General features: G+C 42.8%; 1 protein-coding gene across 3 annotated transcripts in view; it reads right to left on the bottom strand.

Moving 5' to 3' along the window:
• The window catches only part of OSBPL3 (oxysterol binding protein like 3), a 157,032-nt gene that overhangs the window by 120,287 nt on the left and 19,450 nt on the right, over positions 1–17,295 (bottom strand). The window lies entirely within an intron of this gene.

Genomic DNA, 17,295 nt, shown 5'->3' with positions numbered 1-17,295 from the left:
TTACCTCAGAGAGTACTGAGAGTACAGTAGATAAAATGATTACCAAATCTGAGGAACGCCCCTGTTTACACTAATAATTTGTCTGAAGGTTATAGTTATAATGAAATTAATCTTTGCCCTACAGAACCTTGCCCAGTACCAGGGTGGCCTGCCAGTCATATGTGATAAAGCTTTCCTGCAAAGCCATGCAGTAGTCTGTTATTAGAAGCAACATCTTTACCACTTTTACATTACCAGAAGACGTAAAGGCGTGTATGTACAAGGGCTCAATAAAGGAGCACTCTAAATCACAAATGTGTCTCGAAAGACCTTCCACAAATAAAAGCACCATTGTAAGGCCATACTGACCTCAGGCTTTAGCCTCTGCCAAGGAATAAAGTGGATTGTCTTTAAAAAGCAGCACAGCAATAAGCTTCAATAGACCAAATGCAATCTACTTATATTTTGCTAGTATTCGTTTTTTTGTGAGAAACCAGTACTCACCACCACCAGTGCTATTCCAACAGTGCCTCCCCCCACTGTCAGTGTTTCCTGTCCTCTGTCTCAAAAAGTAAAAAAAAGAAGGGTCTCAGAGGTGACATCTGAGATTGGTTGAGTTGGCATTCCCTTCATGCCAGGACTATAAACAGGAAACACTGACTGTGGGAACCTGCACTGGTGGGGGATCACCAGCAGGTGAGTACAGGTTTCTATATCTTCCCCCCAACTCCACAATGATCAGTTTTAAAAAGTTGCTTGCAATCCCCTCCCCCCATGTAATAATATTCAGGTCGAGTTGAAGTCATTACATAATTTTACTAGTTACATAAGATTCAAGTACTATAAAGCTGGCCACAGAAGAGATGTCTCCTAGACACCAGTAAAGCAGCATCCACAGGTGAGAGAATCCCTGCAGTGCACAGGACATGACACATGACTATGTTATAAAGTGTTCATGTGCCAGTTCCCAATCTTCAACTCAATAACTGGCCATGTACTGCTTAAGCAATGTATGGCATAAGTATTTGTTACTAGTGCCTTAGTGTATATGTACATAAAGATATAAAGGTCATTAACTTGTTGCAAAACTATGGCTACTTCCATAGAGCATGTAACACACTGTACCTTCTACAACCTATCACTTAATATAGTGCTGTCACAGCTGGAATCCCAGACGTCTTGTTACCTAAGAAATGGCCAAAAAAACAACTCTACTTCATTAGTATAATAAAACTGGAAACTAAATCTCAGCAGAGTTTCTATGGATGATTAACATAGGATTAACTAAAATAACCTGCTTAAAGGGGAAGCGTCAGCAGGTTAGACAAATCTAACCTGCTGACAGCTCCCTAGTGGGCACGGGGCATTGAAGATGAAGGTATATCTCTTACCTTGATCCTCAGCGCCATTACCGTGCCCCGTAAGCTGTTAGGAGCTCAACCCCTAACAATTATCAATGGAGGGGGCCGGCCCAGGGACCGGCCAGATAAGTGCTCAAAGGAGTAGTAGCCGCTCCCCAGTGCATCTTACGGTTTACCGAGCACAACTAACAGCATGGGAACGGCACTGAGGATGCAGGTAAGAAACATACCTTCATCCTCAGTGCCCTGTGCCCACTAGGGAGCTATCAGCAGGTTACATTTTTCTACCCTACTAACAGGTCCCCTTTAGAGACAACGACATAGGTGGTAGACGAATATTAGCACATTTTATTGTTAGTCAATAATAGCATTGTGTCTTTATGCTGCCTTAAGCCAAAGCTATATACACATTGTAGTATCGTTAATTTTTTTTAGCGTATGTGCTATGAATGCTTCATTGCTTATGGAGAATTTATCTATAGGGTCTAATACTCTATAACTTATGCTAAAATAGTTTCAGTGTCCACTGAGGTGGTGAGGGATCCCAGATGTCTTTCTTTCCTATAACCCAATAACCGTTATCGTTTCTAGTAACAGCAAGGTGAAACACAGGAAGTAAGGGCGGGGCTTAGTTAGTGCTATGTGCAGGTGAGATAGAGAGAGTCTGAACTGGGTAACTGCAAGCTGTGTCTGTTCTCCAGGGAATGTGCATTGTCCATAAAAGGTAAATCAAGGTCTCCCTCTTATCTCAGCAGCAGTTTCAGTGCCTGTACCTGAAACTTTTGACATGTGCTGAGGACATGAGTGTTCAGACCCTGACTAATCAGTAGAACAATTGGGGAGATTACCACACTGTTGTACTCCCCCCCCCTCCCTCTGTGTCTATGAGACATGATTGGTCCCATACACTTGAATTGGGAGTCAGTCTAGGTGTGACACAGAGCCCAGAACTCAGACCTGACAAATAAAAACTTTTGATATGTGTTTATTGTAACCGCTTTTTTGCTGTGCATCTGCTGTGGGTACATAGTGCTGCCTCCTTCATCTAATACACCCCTCTCTTTAGTCTCCAGCAGGAGCTTACTGCTTAAAGGGGTTATTGAGGGTTGAAAAAAAACATGTCCACTTTCTTCCAGAGACAACATGACTCTTGTGTCCAGTTCAGGTGTGCTTTGCAATTAAGTACCATTCATTTAAATAGAAGCAAGTTGCAAAGCCCCACCCAAACTGGAGACAGGAGTCCAGTTGTCTCTGAAAGAAAGTGGCAATGTTTTTCTAATGCTGGATAACCCCTTTAATATAACCCCTTTCTTGTTGTGCTGCCGTCTCTTTCATGTCAGTTACCATGCCAGTCTGGTCAGTGGATTTTTACCAACACTATGTCATGGTCCTGTGTTGTAATGTGATAGACAGCTAAGTGAGGAAGTCCTGTTTAAGTAGTGCTGGAAAACAGCCAAACTCTGGTGCTGACCCTTGAAATTGAGAGAACAGGAAACTGCTGTGCACCATGGATGGGGTTATCCAGGATTGACAGCATTGCCCCTGTCCTCTGTCCCCTGTGGTTTTACAATTCACTCCATTCACTTCAATGGAACTGAGCTGCAAAACCACACCCAAATTGAGTGGTGCTGTTTTTGGAAGATAGTGCCCATGTTTTCCTAAGCATGGAAAACCCTTTCAAACAGCAGTCAAAGCCCATACCCTCAGTGTCTCCACTGGTTAATGTAAAACAAAACAAAAAAAAAAAAAAAAACATGCTGTTGGTTAAAAATCTTTTGACACAGGAAACTTGGGTCTTGTGTATTTGTCTGACTTGCATTTGCTTAATCACAGAGGAAGAGGTGACACCATTTACCCCATCTTCTGTAAACTAAGCAATACCTCTGCCAGATAAGACAGGAAAAGTATTTTGGTCATTACAAAAAACAATAATGCAGCAAAAATCTTCACATATAATCGAGCCAAATTAGGGTTTAGTAAGGTAATAATGGTCACAATGTCATTTACAGATCACAATGCCATTTATTTCACATTGAGACCCATTTACTTCCTCTTGCAGCGACATTTACTTCACATTAAAGTCTATTTATGTGCCATTCTTCCTATTGGAATCGCACAAAAGGGTAAATCAAGAACTCCGACAAGAATAATAGAAATTGCGCTTGTAATTCCTTTATCAGCTTGAGTAAGACATTAGAACTTGTCAACATTAACCAGAGATATGGCTGACTGCTTTATTCTTAAAGTGAATGTGTCGCCTAGATTTTATTTGTTTAATTTTTTGCTGATTAGAGCCAGATTTTTCAAAGTAATTTATAAAATTTTATTTTAGTAAGTTATTATGTCTTGCCCAAGCTGTTAAAGGGGTTGTCCGGCGATAAAAAATTATTCACAGAATAACACACATTACAAAGTTATACAACTTTGTAATGTATGTTATGTCTGTGAATGGCCCCCTTCCCCGTGTTTCCCCCCCACCCACGCTAGACCCGGAAGTGTGGTGCATTATACTCACCGCATCTCGTGTCGTCCACGGTCTCCGATCCTCAGCAGTGACGTCTTCTTCGGGAGTCCGGCGGATCTTCCCGAGTGTCGGCACAGTTATGCTCAGCCAATCGCGGCTGAGCTTCGGATGACGCTGCAGAGGGTGGCCGGCACTCGGGAAGATCCGCCGGCCTCCCGAAGAAGACGTCACTGCTGAGGATCGGAGACCGTGGACGACACGAGATGCGGTGAGTATAATGCACCACACTTCCGGGTCTAGCGTGGGTGGGGGGAAACACGGGGAAGGGGGCCATTCACAGACATAACATACATTACAAAGTTGTATAACTTTGTAATGTGTGTTATTCTGTGAATAATTTTTTATCGCCAGACAACCCCTTTAACAGCATTTAATGATATGCTTTACAGCAAATTTCATCTCCAGACCCTATTCTCTGTATTGGACACATTTTAAGCATGCTCTGTGACCTCTGTGACCTGTGCAAAGGTCATTCTACCGGTGAAGGGAAGCTGTCCCTGTTTTGTCATTTTTATCTTCTGTTTTTACATCTAACAAGTGTGAATGACACAGCTAATAGCATAGGTGAAAACAAGGCGGCGATAGGAAATAAACAAAATTTTTAATAAAGGCCTATAAGAATAAATATAAGAATTAAAAAGACATGCATGACCTTTTTAGAAGTAAACTATTATCCTCTTGAAAACCAGATATTCTAGCTGCCATAAAGGGGTACAACGGACAGCTGACATTTCCCTGACATTCATTTAAGCCTTGGAAAGTATATGACAACTATGTAAATGAGCATGACTCTTCTGCACGGCATCTGAACCATGAAACAAAGCACCACAGGAGAGTGATAACAAGAAAGCCAATACTCACATCTGGTGCTGGAGATTATCCCTTGGCTCATGGTGCTTGTGGTTCAAAGGAAGCGCTGTCTGAGCTTCCCAGGACACCCAGTTAACGTTCACTTATTCATTATTGATTGAGTCTATGCTTTTCTGTACTATTATTGGATAGAACAACTATGTAAGGGGGCACTGAACATACTCTGTAAACAGAAGACATATACATATTGTTTCGGAGAAAATAAGGAGAATGATAAGCTAAAAAGGAAAAAGATAAAAATAAAATCAGGAAAAACGCACAACTATGTTCATTACAATGCTGAATATAGCCAAATAGGTAAAATCCCTACAGGGACCACAGCTGCTGTGTTAACTGTACTGGGTTTCTGCTACTCCCTGTGTCCTACAGGGAATGTCCAATCATTCACACACTGGCCAAGGCATCTCCTCCCCCGGCCAGTGGTTGGCCAAGCAGGCATTTCTGGCAGAGTGGACACATCAGTGGATGAAGGGAGCAACAGGGACCTGGTGCAACTAGACCGACCAGCAGCTGTGGGCCCTGTAGTAAGGTTACCTCTTTGGCTACTTATGGCATTGTAATGGATAGATTTTTCTTGTTTCTTCTCCTTTGAGCACACTATTCTCCTTTTTTTCTCTACAACATATCAACTTATTTTTGTCACATTAGGTGAAGTTGGGATATGATGCTGTGGGAGATTGAGACACATGACTTTGCTTTTTTTTTTTAAATCACTATAAATCCACTATAAAAAAAAAAAATCTATCACCAGAATATCACTTTAATTTTAATATGCACGATACAGTTGTCTAGAGTGGTAATGTGTTGGTTGATGTATAATTATGAAGGGAATGAAGGGGATGTTGCCCCACAGAAAACAACACATTGGACCTGACTCCTAGCACCCTTGCAAACAGGAGATTTTGCTTGGGGATGCCATTGGAGACTATACACCAAACAACTGATGCTCCCTCCAGCTAATCGGTAAGAAATCCAGTGCTCAGAACACCTGCTGAGAAAGCGGCAGAGAGCTGTCAGCTGCTAAAGGTAAAAATAGGTAAGAGAAATACCTAAAAAGTTAAAAGAAAAAAAAAAACAATTAATAAACAATGGCAATGACTCAAACGTTTACTTTTTTTCAGTTGAAAAGCCTTTTATGACGCATAGCTGATGACAATCTTTGAGTGTTTTGCAATACTGCATGGTGATGCTGGAGGAGCTGCTCCTTTTACTATCTCTCAGGCTGCAATTTCCTCTTTATCAGATGTTCTTCCCACATCAGAGAGCTGCCTATATCACATGTAACTCCGTCCTCATGTTGCAGGCTGCTCTTTTTACACTGGCGCTTTACACTTACACTGGCATTCTCCTTTAATAGATTACTCTTAACCAGACAAAATATTTTTATTCTCTGATGACAAGAAGGAAAAAAAAAGATGTTAACAGAACACCTTTCAACCTGTCCACTTAAAAAGAACCCACCGTCAAAGGGAAGAATAGCCCTAAAAAGTGACCGCCAAAATGTGCCAAAATGAAAAAAGGGGAAGTGGTGCTATTATTGTTCACCATATACTTTAGTTAACCGTCTGTCTTTGAGTGGTCATTTGATCAGTTATTACATACTGTATTAGGCTACATTTAGTTTTTGGGTTTGAAACTCTTTCAGATTCCAAACTCATGTATCGCTTTGTGTCAGCGTCAGTGAACTAGCCAGACCTTCCTCCGGTAAGGAACAACCAAGCCAAGGAATGTCTCCAATTAAGGAAACCACCTCAGCAAGGTATCCATCCACAGACAGCTGTTTCAGGGTATTTGCCCCTCATCAGTGTGGAGTAGGTTTCTGTGATATATGATCCATATGCTTGATGTATATTACAGACTGAACTCTATGAGACCCCCTGCATTATAATTAAATAGGATAAAGTGTGCTCCCGCACAGCTCACTGTATCACCATAAATATGTTGCAGGGAATGCCATAGAGTTCACTTCATAATATACAACGAACATATGGACCGTATATTATCCATATATCAGGAACGTGGGGACGCAGCCAGACCCTTCTAGGCAATGGTGAAGATGCCATCATCACAAGTTGCTTGATCTTATGTGTTCCGTCGATGCTTCTGACAATGTATTGATGGTAAATAATGGGCAGGCACTGATGTTAATAAGATTAGTGCTCGCATTGTTAATAAATGTAGAATTGCACAAGCCGTCAGATACTGGAACGTGAGATTACACAAGATGTTACTGAAAAAAACTACAATCACTGGCGCTATACACTTGGTTGCTGCTCTTCGATAATAGTTATAACTGCAATTAAACTCTTCCTGTCAGTGAAGGTTAGTGTAAGGAAATGAGGAGACGTGATCTGACAGCAATGCTCTGACCAGGCTAAACTGAAGCCGGCTGGTAATTAAAAGAAAAGGAAACAACAAAGTTGTGGTGACACCCTCTTGGGCAGCGCGATCACCCAGTGGCATGTGATCCAGCTGTGGCCTTTAGCCTTCCAGACAACTTCAAAGCCTTTGCGGCCTGACATTATAACTAGGCCACATATGTTAAATAGGTCTTAAACAAAGCTGGGCACCCACCACGCCAAGAGTGCTGCAAGGGACAACAAGACACGCACATCTGACATGGTGAACAATTTCCGAGATGACGCCACATCATAGTAACATCAGGTCACCAGCTGGAAAACTGGAGCGGCTTGTCATTGGGAACAGAAATTAAAACAGGAGCAAGCGGACATTTATAAGCCACTACCAGTGCAGGTTTTTCTCATTCTTTTTTTTTTTAAATTTCAAACTTTATTAATTTTCCTTTAAAACATGACAGTTAAATCATTGAGTACAGAACATGACAGTCTATTGGCACAAAATACACAAAAGTACTGTGAAAACAAAACAAAAAACATTGAGGGTCCCCCCCTTGATTAAGGCCTCATTGACATGTCCAGTGTTTTTCAAGGACCATGATTTTGTCCGCTCCGTTATCCGCGAAAAACAGCCTGTTGATTGCATTCTCCGGGGCGGGGAGAGGCAAGAGCCGTGACAGGAGCGGGGAGAGGCAAGAGCCGTGACAGGAGCGGGGAGAGGCAAGAGCCGTGACAGGAGCGGGGAGAGGCATCCGTGCCACGATCCGCACTACAATCTGTCCTATTTTTTCACAGCAAGGATCAGAGCACGGATGGTATGAATGCACACATAGGATTTGAAGGGCTCTAAAATTGTTCGCAGATCTGCGACTACGGACAATTTCACGGGACGTGTGAATAAGGTCGAATGGTTTATCCTGAGGTTTGGCCAGCAATAGCTCATTAGCAGGAGTGCTGGTGATCGGCATCCTGAATTACACAGTAAACTTGGCTAGACGCCATGCGCCATTCATAGTGTAGTGCAGCTAGTGTAGTTACTGCGGCTCAGCTCAATGCAGTAATATGCCCTGACCACCAATACAATGAACAGCACATGGTTTCTGGCCCCCTTTACTATGTATTGCAGCGGTCCTAGGTGTCTGAACTTTACCAATCAGTGATTGATGACCTGCCCTGATGGTACATTTACACAGAGAGATTTATCTGACAGATCTTCGAAGCCAAAGCCGGGAACAGACTAGACAGAGAACAGGTCATGAAGGAAAGTCTGGGATCTATCATCTTTTCCAATCCATTCCTGGCTTTGGCTTCAAATAAATCTCTCAGTGTAAACACACCATTAGGATAATCCATTAATTCTTAGTCTGGAAACCCCCTTAAACATACACTCTCCATTTCACAGCTTAATAAACCTGAAATTGTTGGTAAATAGACAGTAATATGTAACAAAACAAATGTGGAAAATGAAAACTTCTTGCTTAAACAAGTGAAATTTAATTACAGTGATAGATACTGCAGATATAAATGTGCACGTTGTGGTGCTGCACTGTACCCTTATGTGCAAAAATGACACGAACCGTTGGGCTGGTATACAGATAGTCTCTCACAATGACAGGACTACAGGTCCCATAATGCTCATCCTTAGGTCGAACACATTCAGTCCTATGCCGGCAAGTGAATGATGCTGGGTTTTACCGTGATTCAGTAGTCCTATAGCGGCGTTTATTACCAGTCCTTGGGTCAGTCCAAGACTCCTTAACGCTCAACGCGTTTCCTGCGGTTCGCATTCATCAGGAGCGGTGTAGTTGGAGTGTAGTTTTATTGTATCTCTCTGGCTCTGATAACGGCCGCAGATACATGCCCGCGGCACAGATTTAAATGCTCAGCACGCCTAAGCCCCGCCCCGCCAGTGCGTCACAGACTTCCGGGTAACCCCGATCACGTGTCCGTGACGTCATAGTATGCAGAGTGAGTAGGCGTGCTCAAGCTAGGTATGATGGGGATCGTGGGGAACTCCGCCCCGTTCCCGGCTCACTACGGCATAGTGGATAGTATGTTCCAGTGAAGGTAAGCGATGTGTATACTCAGATCATAGCAACACATTAATAGCTAGAGGTGCAATCAGAATAATCGCTAATGGGTGACCTCGATTACCAAGAAGCAAATAACTATAAATACAAATATATTGCATACAGGTAGCACAGCGGCCACCATCTATGATAATGCAGATGTCCAGCTACAAAGCACCATGGGCGCCTTGTGACCTCATATCGGGCGCCTGGTACCTGACCATGGCAATGCACGGCGGCTGCCAAAATTGATGGGTGGCACCATGCGCCCAGGCAGCACGGCGGCTGCTACAGTAAACATACATACAACGATGATGCCAGTCATTAAGACAGTACAGCGACTGTCAACGTTATAATGCTGGCTCCTGCTAGGTAACACCATGCGCCCAGGCAGCACGGCGGCTGCTACAGCAGATATACAAACATACAGCGATGGTGCCAGGCATTAAGACAGTACGGCGACTGTCAACGTTAGAATGCTGGCTCCTGCTAGGTGGCACCATGCGCCCAGGTAGCACGGCGGCTGCTACAGCAGACATACATACAGCGATGGTGCCAGGCATTAAGACAGTACGGCGACTGTCAACGTTAGAATGCTGGCTCCTGTTAGCAGGGCAGCACGGCGGCTGCTGTGCTAGGCTCGGATGATGTCAGGCATTAGGACAGTACGTTGACTATCCACGATGACATTCTGACTCACATTACTAGAGCAGCACGGCGGCTGCTATGGTCCACCGATGTAGTGCCAAGCATATAAGACATTACAGCGACTGTCAACATTAGTTTTGCTGGCTCTACCTAGTGGAACAGCACGGCGGCTGTTGGGTCATGTATTTCCTAGGACCATGTCATCAGACAGTACGCTTGCTACCCCCCACGAGACCACACCTAGTGTCTTGATCCCAACCTGAGGGGCAGCATCCAGGGGCACATAGTCTCGGATTCCTTTCAAACAGTTAGATCATCAGTCATCTGGTGAGTATCCAATCCAGCCTATATGAAGCTGCTGTATTGGATGTAGTCATTAAGTCCTTGTGGCTTTAGAGCACGGAGTTTATAAGTCCATTCTGCTTCCTTCCGCAGGATAAGGTTCTCCCAGTCACCACCTCTCACATTTGTTTTCACCACTTCGAGGACCTGGAAAGAGATTTGTCTCGGGTCACAATTATGCATCTCTTTACAATGTAGCCCTACCGGGGTATCCCTGCCATGTGTGACGTCACCTACATGTTCCCTCATCCTCTCTCTTAGAGGTCTGATCGTTTTGCCAACGTAGTTACGTGGACAAGAACAGGTAAGTGCATAGATCACCCCCTTTGTGGAGCAGTTAGTGAATTCATTGATGGGGTAGGAGATCCCTGTGATAGCACTTTTGACTACCTTGCTTGGGTTGACATATCTACACATGGAGCAGTGACCACATCTAAACATCCCGGGTGTCTGTCTGTCTAGCCATGTACCCACCCTTTTAATGGGGGCTAGGTAGCTGGAGGTGAGTCTATCTTTCAGACTACGTCCCTTTCTGTATGTTATCTGTGGTGTAGTGGCTACTGGGTACCATTAGCCATGGTCAGGTACCAGGCGCCCGATATGAGGTCACAAGGCGCCCATGGTGCTTTGTAGCTGGACATCTGCATTATCATAGATGGTGGCCGCTGTGCTACCTGTATGCAATATATTTGTATTTATAGTTATTTGCTTCTTGGTAATCGAGGTCACCCATTAGCGATTATTCTGATTGCACCTCTAGCTATTAATGTGTTGCTATGATCTGAGTATACACATCGCTTACCTTCACTGGAACATACTATCCACTATGCCGTAGTGAGCCGGGAACGGGGCGGAGTTCCCCACGATCCCCATCATACCTAGCTTGAGCACGCCTACTCACTCTGCATACTATGACGTCACGGACACGTGATCGGGGTTACCCGGAAGTCTGTGACGCACTGGCGGGGCGGGGCTTAGGCGTGCTGAGCATTTAAATCTGTGCCGCGGGCATGTATCTGCGGCCGTTATCAGAGCCAGAGAGATACAATAAAACTACACTCCAACTACACCGCTCCTGATGAATGCGAACCGCAGGAAACGCGTTGAGCGTTAAGGAGTCTTGGACTGACCCAAGGACTGGTAATAAACGCCGCTATAGGACTACTGAATCACGGTAAAACCCAGCATCATTCACTTGCCGGCATAGGACTGAATGTGTTCGACCTAAGGATGAGCATTATGGGACCTGTAGTCCTGTCATTGTGAGAGACTATCTGTATACCAGCCCAACGGTTCGTGTCATTTTTGCACATAAGGGTACAGTGCAGCACCACAACGTGCACATTTATATCTGCAGTATCTATCACTGTAATTAAATTTCACTTGTTTAAGCAAGAAGTTTTCATTTTCCACATTTGTTTTGTTCCTGATGAACTTTATGAAAACCAATGAAGTATTTATGATATAGCAATTAGACAGTAATATGTACATGGTGTGTATTATAGTCACAACACTAAATTGTCCCTCCAGTGCAGCAAAACAAGATAGCATGAATTAGTAGAAAAGAGAACTAGCGGTGCAGATTAAAGTCCGTCTTGCTTTCTGATATTATCACAAATTTGTGGCAAGGCTTTGGGTCACTGTGAGGTCATAAATCTTGAGATGGACATGGATTTGGTAATCTCTTAAGACACAGAAGAGGCTAACAAACCTAACTAGAGATGAGATCCCGCTGTCTGCCTGCTCCTTGGAACAGCCTGAAGACCACATGGAAAACATAGATACAGCCGTGAAAAACTTGGATACAGCTTATGGCTATGTTCACATAACATATTTTCCATGACAAGAACGGCCATTTTCAATTAAAACAGTGGCCGTTCTTGTCATATAAAAACGTGTTGCATTGAAGTCAAAACAAACAACGGCCGCTCTTCACACAGTGTTTTCTATGTGTAATGTTTGCTATGGCTGTGGAAATAATTGATGTGTCAATTATTCTAGCTGCTGTGCATTGATTTCAAAGCAATTTTCAGTGAAACAACGGCCACTGTTCATTCATTGTGTGAATATAGCCTATGGCTGTAACAATGCTTTCCAAGCAGTCCTTGGGCTGTCTCCACCTTCTCCAGAGCTGGGTTTTAAAAAAACGACCGTTTCGTTTTGTACAAACCTACACGAATCCCGCTTCACTCATTTCTACTAAGGACCTGTACTTTGCTGGTATAAATCTGAAGTAACAAAAATCCATTTTTCCAATAGTCTGAATTTTAAAAAATTTACACTTTGTGGGAGATTTATTAAACTGGTGTAAAGTAGAATTGTCTTAGTTGCCCCTAGCAACCAATCAGATTCCACCTTTCATTCTTCAGATTCTTTGAAAAGGGAAAGGTGGAATCTGATTGGTTGCTAGAGGCAACTAAGACAATTCGACTTTACACTAGTTTGATAAATTCCCCCTTTGTGTATACAGCTTCTATGTTGTCCTATGTGTCTCCACGGCTACAGACTAAAAACAAACCCTGGTATAAGCTGATTTTGTAGACAAAAAAAAACACAATTGTGAATTATGCTGTAGATTTTTGTGTGCACATTACGGAATATGCACGGAGACTTCAAGCGAATTCCGCCTATAGACTTGGTTATATTCGCCGGCACAATCCACCGTCTGCCCAAACAATTGATGTCATTTCAACAGCATGTGGATGGGATAATGCCGGAATACTGCAGATTTTCCACAGCATATCCCTCCTCTGAGCAGGCACACCTTGGAAAACACTACAATTTCCACTATTATTCTTGTATACAGGTATTTCCAGACCAACATGTCAAACTGTACAAATTTCTTTTGCGGTAGTAATAGCAAAGAGCATGCCCTGAATAAACATGTGAAATAGGACTGATCTTCTTAGCGACACATTCAGTTACATACATATATACAAGTGACCTTTACAAAACACGCATTCTATAACTATGGCAATAAAAGCAGACCGCCATCCCGGGGATATTCTCTACAGAACTCAACCTCCTTTATCCTGCAACCAGTAGATTCTGAATAAAAATGTATATATGTATGTTTTTTTGCATTCACGCATGGCATGTATAGAAATTCTACAACTGTCCCTCTGAATGGGGATAGGATTGGATTTTCAGTAATATTTCTACAACAAATCTACATAGGCTTGTCACATGTTTCCACCATTGAGGATCTGCAGCAAAATCCATATGTATTACTTGTAGATTTTGCTCCAGATTCAAAAGGGATTTGATTGGTTTTACAATGGTTATTCAACAGCACAATGAGCATCCTGCAGTTTTACATTCTCATATTTCTGCTAGGAAAAAGTCCACAGCAATTGAACAAAACTGATAAAAGGCCATCCACTAGCCGGCTATTGGAATCCCTTGAAGATTTATGTGCACCAATCAGTAGGTAAAAGCCATATAAATTCCACTAGGCCTGGCTTTAGCCTTAGGGTATATTCATACATTGCATGGGCTATCTGTAGCAGCAGACCTGTAGCTAGGGACAGTCCTACGGGCGACTACATGTCCACGTTCGCAATCCATGGACCCATTCAACTGCTAGGACCTGCACTTTTTTGCAGCACAGATCACAGCACCGAACACGTACAGACATTCAAATAAATGGGTCCGTAGTCTGTCAGCAAAAGTGGACACAACTATGGAACATGGGGAAGAGGCCCAAAGGCTCCATGTGGATAACATGACATAACATTGAACAAATCATTCTGCACAGGTCATGAACATGCCTATTATTTCCGGATGCTGAAACAATAGCGGTTCACACAGCGTAAAGTATGGCCGGTGGCCGTACTTTACATTGTAGTCAAAGCTTAATAGAATTGCAGGCACACTCAACGGTGCCTGGAATTCAATAGTAAAAAGATAATGAGTATCAGCTGCAGGATTGTGGCGAACGACGGCCAGTGTCCGACAGTATAACACCGTCTGTTGCTATGCAGTGTTATACTTAGTGTGAACGTAGCTAAAGACTAAAAATGAAGCTATATAGAAACAAAAAAACAAACAAACAGACACTACAGCCTCTAAAAGCCTAAAGATGAGTCCAATTTTTTTAAATTTTTTATAAAACAACCCACTCCAACAGTTGGTCTAACATCACGGTGACATACTGTAACAGCGCTTGGGTTCTAAGGTTCTGCACACAACAACATTCCCTTTGTGCTGTGGCTAAGGGTCCATTTACACAGAAAGATTATCTGCCAAAGATTTGAAGCCAAAGCCAGAAACAGACTACAAATAGAGATCAGGTCATAAAGGAAAGCCTGAGATTTCCCCTTTTCAAATCCATTCCTGGCTTTGGCTTCAAATCTTTGGCAGATAATGTCAGATAATCTTTGTGTGTTATTGGACCCTAACACACTCTTACAGAAGAAAAAAAGAAGAAAACTAGGAATCTATTATGGATAGTAAAAATAATTTTCTTTCCTGCTTGGGAGGAGGATCTTCATATCTCTGCGGCACAGGTTGAGCGGGTGTTTTCCTGCACACACTCCTTCTCAATTTCTTCTCGACTCCAGGAAGCGGGATATAAAATACTCTCTCGTTGATACCGGGTCCCTATCCGACTCCTTTGGATTTTCCCAGAGGTGTCTCCACACTGAAGGAACTGTGGTGGAGAAGGTTCCCTCCTCCATACGTTTTGGAGTTGCCCCAAACTTGTTCCCTTTTGAAAGGAAGTGTGGCGTATCACCTCAACCTTCACTGATCGTCCAATCCTATTTTCGCCAGCATTTTTTTCTCCTGCGTGTCGGACATCCCTCTTAAAGGTTACCATCACTCCGACATCTGGTTAACGCCGCCCAAGCCTGTATTCCCACTCTTTGGCCTCAACCTGACCTTCCAAGTATTTCCATGTGGATCCGGAAGGTTGTAGACATTAAAGGGATTATCCAGCGCTACAAAAACATGGCCACTTTCCCCCTACCGTTGTCTCCAGTTTGGGTGGGGTTTTAAAACTCAGTTCCATTAAAGTAAATGGAGCTTAATTGCAAACTGCACCTGAACTGGAGACAACAGTAGGGGGAAAGGTGGCCATGTTTTTGTAGCGCTGAATAATCCCTTTAACTGTATGGAGGATCTCACTGCACAGCTAAACGATATAAAAATCTCTTATGGCTCAGTGAGGAGTTATCTATTCCTCCCCTCCCCCCCCCCCTTTTTTTTCTTTTTTTATCCCCCCCCCCCCCCTTCTTTCTGCCTCCTCTCTCTCTGTTACCTTTTCCTCTTCCCTCCTTTCTTCTTTGGTTCTTTGGCTCTCTACTTACTTTACTACCTTACTTTGGAGAGCCATGGAATGTTTCTGTTATGTTCCTATATAGTTACATGTTTGTATTTTTGTTTGTATGTTGTACCTTTCAACATGTGTTCTTGCACCTATATGTACCAGTGTATTGACGTTCTTTATAAAAATTGTAAAATGAATAAAATTTTAAATTAATAAATAATAATAATAATGTGATTTTTTTTTTTTTTTTTTAACTCCTTGCCAGACACCGCTTGTCTCTGCTGTAAAGTACAAGTCAGGGAGGAGAAGCGGTGTAGCAATCACACACTGGAAACTACAGTAAGAATTATGGAATGTCTGCAATGTTAAGATTGCAGGACACCCATATTTTCCATTCTAATTTCAATGAATGCACATAAATGTACACAAGATAAAAACAGATGTGCACGTCTGTAAGGCAGGGCACTAGGACAAAGGTATACAATACACATAGAAACCTGCCAATTCCTAGCTCTAAATACTATAAATAAATAAAGTAAATATATAGTCTAGCTGCCTTCTTGTATAAAGCCAGTGTCAGCCTGGGGTATCTGGTGCCCACCAGAGGAAATGATCCTGGGGGCCCACCAATTAAGAACCAGTAAGAAAAGACATGTCAGTATTGTTAGTGCAGGTTCTAAAGCTGGGGGCCCACCGAAAGATGCTCCGGTCCTCTGGTGGGCCAGTCCAACACTGTATAAAGCTCTATCTACTGCTGGTAAAACGATACAATAGGAGACTGTCATGTTATTGTAAGGATGTGTTGATACAATATGAATTGTGAAATACAATATCCCAGACAAATGCACAAAACTATTTGGAGCTTGGTTCATATTGGCAGCACAGTCCCATTACAAAAAAAAAATGTAAAGGACTTTAAGCTGTGTCGAGTGAGGTGTAGGCAGAGAGCATTAAATGGGATATCTAGGATTAGAAAAAGCACAGTTACTTTTCTACAAAAACAGCTCCACTCCCTGTCCCCAGGTTGTGCACGGTATTACAATTTTGCTTAATCCCTTCAATTAATTGCAAAACCAACACCCAAACTTAGGACAGGAAAAGTGCTATTTCTAAGGGGGGGGGGGGGGGGGGGGATTGTCCATGTTTTACTAAGGGCCCTATTCCACCGGAAACGATCTCAAACGACCACTATTGCAAAAGACCTGAAAACGTTCACTCATTTCCATGGAATGATAATCGTTACTTATGATCGTATTTGCGATCGTTTTTCCTTCGCTATTTCTTTGCTCTTGCGTTTGGATCTACTGTGAACGACCGAACGACGTCTTATTCAATGCGAACGATTTGCGAACGTTTTGCGAATGAGCAACGATAAAAATAGGTCCAGGTCTTGTAAAGCGATCAACGATTTCTCATCCGGTCGTTAATCGTTAACTACATTTCAACCGAACGATTATCGTTTAGATTCGAACGATTTAACAATAATCTGAACGATAATCGTCTGGTGGAATAGGGCCTTTAGCCTGGGCAACTGCTTTAAGCCCGTAATGCAAAAAAGCACTGTGGAATCTGTTGGCGCTACACAAATAAATATTATTATTATTATTAATAAAAAAGGTTATGGCAAAGGAAGTTCATTCAAAGGAAATGTGACTCCATGGACAGTTATCCTCCATACACACACACAGGATAGGGAACATGTTTTGATTTGTTGGGGTTCAACTGTTGGGCCTCCCATAATCTCAAGAACAGGGCTCCTGAAGCTCTCCTCTGAATGGATGCTACTTTAACATAGCTCCATTTATTGTCTATGGGAGAGCATAGTGCTCAACTATCTTAAAGGGGTTATCCAGTGCTACACAAACATGGCCACTTT

This window comes from Dendropsophus ebraccatus, chromosome 2 (genome assembly GCF_027789765.1).
Source record: "Dendropsophus ebraccatus isolate aDenEbr1 chromosome 2, aDenEbr1.pat, whole genome shotgun sequence".
Taxonomy (NCBI): domain Eukaryota; kingdom Metazoa; phylum Chordata; class Amphibia; order Anura; family Hylidae; genus Dendropsophus; species Dendropsophus ebraccatus.
Note: the sequence above shows the minus strand (reverse complement) of the source record. Positions and strands in the feature narration are given on the sequence as shown.